The sequence below is a fragment of the Macaca mulatta genome, chromosome 8, assembly GCF_049350105.2.
Source record: "Macaca mulatta isolate MMU2019108-1 chromosome 8, T2T-MMU8v2.0, whole genome shotgun sequence".
Taxonomy (NCBI): Eukaryota; Metazoa; Chordata; class Mammalia; order Primates; family Cercopithecidae; genus Macaca; species Macaca mulatta.
This window is the reverse complement of record NC_133413.1, coordinates 58,528,770-58,532,939: the sequence shown is the minus strand read 5'-3', so window position 1 is coordinate 58,532,939 and position 4,170 is coordinate 58,528,770.

Genomic DNA, 4,170 nt, shown 5'->3' with positions numbered 1-4,170 from the left:
CCCAGCCTCCAGAACTGTGAGGAATAAATTCTGTTCTTTATAAATTACCCAGTCTCATATATTTTATTACAGCAGCACAAATAATTAATAAAAGAGTGATTAATTATTTTTTTGAATGTCTCTCCATCCTTGGAAGCCTAGCCAAGGTCCTGCTATCCTATTGGTTTCAGTGACTTCCTCTCTTCTTGCGATCCCCAAAATGTCCTGAGGTTCCTGGGCCTGTGCGAAGTGAACGTCTCTTACTCATCGCAAGGGAACCAAGTGAGGGAATCTTGTGTACAAGATACAAGGCCAGCTTTTTCCTTCAAGGAGCCGTATTGGCTCCATGGAGTCAACCTTAGTTCCTAAAAATTGTGTGATTATATCTGAAAATCTGACACTTCAGTCAAAGCTTTGGTAATATGACTAATGTTTCCAATTGTGTCTTGGTACAAAGAGAACAGATTCTTACCGAACTTATGCAAATAATCATATTGCCATGAAAATAAAAATACTAATAGTTTCTGAATTCTGCAGGGATCAAGTAGGAAGAAAAGATAAATGTTTACATTCTTGGTACAAAATTATAACTTATCAAATTGCTGTAAGCAACGGATAGCTTAGGAGAAAGAAAATGGTATTCATATTATAATGATACTGACAAGGAAATTTTGTTATTTCAAGACGTACAATATTTTAAGATAATAACTAAAATTATAACTAATATTATGGCATCAGGACTATCAGGTTTCTAGGAACTTTATATAATTTCTTGAACACTAGTACTAAATATACCCAAAAATGTATGACTTAAAGAAGGTAAAACATCACTTTTCATTTGATGATACTTCCTATACAAATTTAACCTACCAAATAAGCTTAATTATTTTAATATCTTCCCTAAGGAGGGAAAAAAATTCTTTTGAGATAATATAGGGACCCTTGGAACATTCCAAAGTTATTTCAAGGTCAAAAGACCTTAATTTAGAAGTTGATTTTGTGAAGTTGTAAAAAATGTCAAAAGGTTTAAAATACTCAAATAAATAGTATCACAGGTCACTGTGAAATGATATTTAGTTATACAAAGAGGCCGGGTGCGGTGGCTCATGCCTGTAATCTCAGCACTTTGGGAGGCCAAGGTGGGAGGATCACCTGAGGTCAGGAGTTCAAGACCAGCCTGACCAACATGGTGAAACCCTGTCTCTATGAAAAATACAAAAATTAACCGGGCATGGGGGCACAAGCCTGTAATCCCAGCTACTCAGGAGGCTGAGGCAGAAGAATCACTTGAACCCGGAGGCGAAGGTTGCAGTGAGCTGAGATCGTGTCACTGAACTCCAGCCTGGGCAACAGAATGAGACCCAGTTATACAAAGAGATGAAAGATTTTAAAGCCAAAGACAGAAAGTTACAGAGTTGTAGGGAAAATACCCACTCTTTTAATAGAGAGGACTGAGTTTTCTTAAGTAATGAAAGACCTGATAAAAGACAAGATCAAGTATAGGAAATTATTTTGATAAAACACAAACTCTTTCTTTGGCAGATTACTCAAAAGGTGAAGAAAAACCTCTTACAATATTTTCCTTCCTTCCCTCCTCCTCCTCCCCCCTTCCTTTCCTTTCTTTCCTTTCTTTTCTTTCTCTTCCTTCCTTCCTTCCCTCCTCCTCCGCCCTCTTTCCTTTCCCTTTTTCTTTTTCTCCCTTCCTTCCTTCCTTCCTTCATTCCTTCCTTCTTTCCTTCCTTCTCTCTCTCCCTCCCTTCCTTCTTTTTCCTTCCTTCCTTCTTTCTTCTCTCTCCCTCCCTCCCTTCCTTTTCTTTCTTTCCTTCCTTCCTTCCTTCCTTCCTTCCTTTTCTTTTTTTTTTTTTGACAGAGTCTAACTCCGTTGCTCAAGCTAGAGTGCAGTGGCACGATCTCAGCTCACTGCAACTTCCGCCTCCAGGTTCAAGCGATTCTTCTGCTCGGCCTCCCAAGTAGCTGGGACTACAGGTGCGTGCCACCGCACCCGGCTAATTTTTGTATTTTTAGTAGAGATGGGGTTTCCCCATATTGGCCAGGCTGGTCTCGAACTCCTGACCTCAAGTGATCTGTCCACTTGGGGAGACTAAGACTAAGACTTGGGAGACTAAGACAGGAGGATTGCTTGAAGTTACAGATCGTTTGAGGTTACAGTGAACTATGATTGCACCACTGCACTCTAGCCTGGGTGATAGTGCAACACTCCATCATTCATTCATTCATTCATCCATTCATTCATTCATTCATTCATTTATTGAGACTGTTACCCAGGTTGGAGTGCAATGATGCCACCTTGGCTCACTGTAAACTCCGCCTCCCAAATTCCAGCTGTTCTCCTGCCTCAGCCTCCAAAGCAGCTGAAATTACCAATGTGCACCACCATGTCCAGATAATTTTTATGTTTTTAGTAGAGATGGGGTTTCACCATGTTGGCCAGGCTGGTCTCAAACTCCTGACCTTGTGATCCACCTGCCTTGGCCTCCCAAAGTGCTGGGATTACAGGCGTGATCCACTGTGCCCAGTCAATATTTAATTTTATTATTATTATTATTATTTTGAGACAGAGTCTCGCTCTGTCGCCCAGGCTGGAGTGCAGTGGTGTGATCTTGGCTCACTGCAAGCTCTACCTCCCAGGTTCACGCCATTGTCCTGCCCAGCCTCCCGAGTAGCTAGGACTACAGGCGCCCGCCACCATGTCTGGCTGATTTTTTGTATTTTTAGTAGAGATGGGGTTTCACCATGTTAGCCAGGGTGGTCTCGATCTCCTGACCTTGTGATCTGCCCACCTCGGCCTCCCAAAGTGCTGGGATTAGAGGCGTGAGCCACCGCGCCTGGCCAATATTTTTTTAAAGATAGGGTGTTGGCTGGGCACAGTGGCTCACGCCTCTAATCCCAGCACTTTGGAAAGCTGAGGTGGTGTATCACCTGAGGTCAGGAGTTCGAGACCAGCCTGACCAACATGGTGAAACCCCATCTCTACTAAAGATACAAAAAATTAGCCTGGTGTGGTGGCGCATGCCTGTAATCCCAGCTACTCGGGAGGCTGAGGCAGGAGAATCACTTGAACCTGGGAGGCGGAGCTTGCAGTGAGCCGAGATTCATGCCTGTAATCCCAGGATTTTGGGAGGCCAAGGTTGGAGGATGGCTTGAGGCCAGGAGTTTGAGACCAGCCTGGGCAAAACCCGTGGTCTCTACAAAAAATTAGCTGGGATGCTGGGCACGGTGGCTCACGCCTGTAATCCCAGCACTTTGGGAGGCCGAGGTGGGTGGATCACCTGAGGTCAGAAGTTTGAGACCAGCCTGGCCAGGCTGGCGGAAGGTGCCTGTAATCCCAGCTACTCGGGAGACTGAGGCAGGAGAATTGCCTGAACCCAAGATGTAGAGGTTGCAGTGAGCCGAGATCATGCCACTGCACTCCAGCCTGGGCAACAGAGTGAGACTCTGTCTCAAAAAAAAAAAAAAATTAGCTTGGTATAGTGGCACACGCCTGTAGTCCCAGCCAGCTAGCCAGGAGACTGAGGTGGAAGGATCAGTTGGGTCCTGGAGGTCGAGGCTGTAGTGAGCTGTGATTGCACCACTGCACTCCAGTCTGGGCGACAGAGTAAGATCCTATCTCAAACAAAACAAAACACCTCCCCGAAACCCACAAACTTTCCAACTGTGGCCACCATAATTCTAATTTTTTTTTTTTTTTTTTTGAGACGGAGTGTCACTCTTGTTGCCCAGGCTGGAGTACAACAGCACGATCTTGGTTCACTGCAACCTCCGCCTCCCGGGTTCAAGCGATTCTCCTGCCTCAGCCTATCGAGTAGCTGAGATTACAGGCATGTACCACCATGCCCAGCTAATTTTGTATTTTTAGTAGAGATGGAGTTTCAACATTTTAGTCAGGCTGGTCTCAAACTCCTGACCTCAGATGATCCACCTGCCTCAGCCTCCCAAAGTGCTGGGATTACAGGTATGAGCCATCACACCTAGGCATTATTTTTTATCTTATGTAACCATATCTCTAGAAATGCACAGGTTCTCAGAAGGAGTCCCAGACTCCTTGCATTCAGATGAACCTATTATTTTCTGACTTCTTGAAACATTACTTACCCGAGACTTCCTGCAGAACCCAGATTGAATCCAATCTGACATCTGGCCCTAGCCTGAATGAAAAAGTCTCAAATAAAC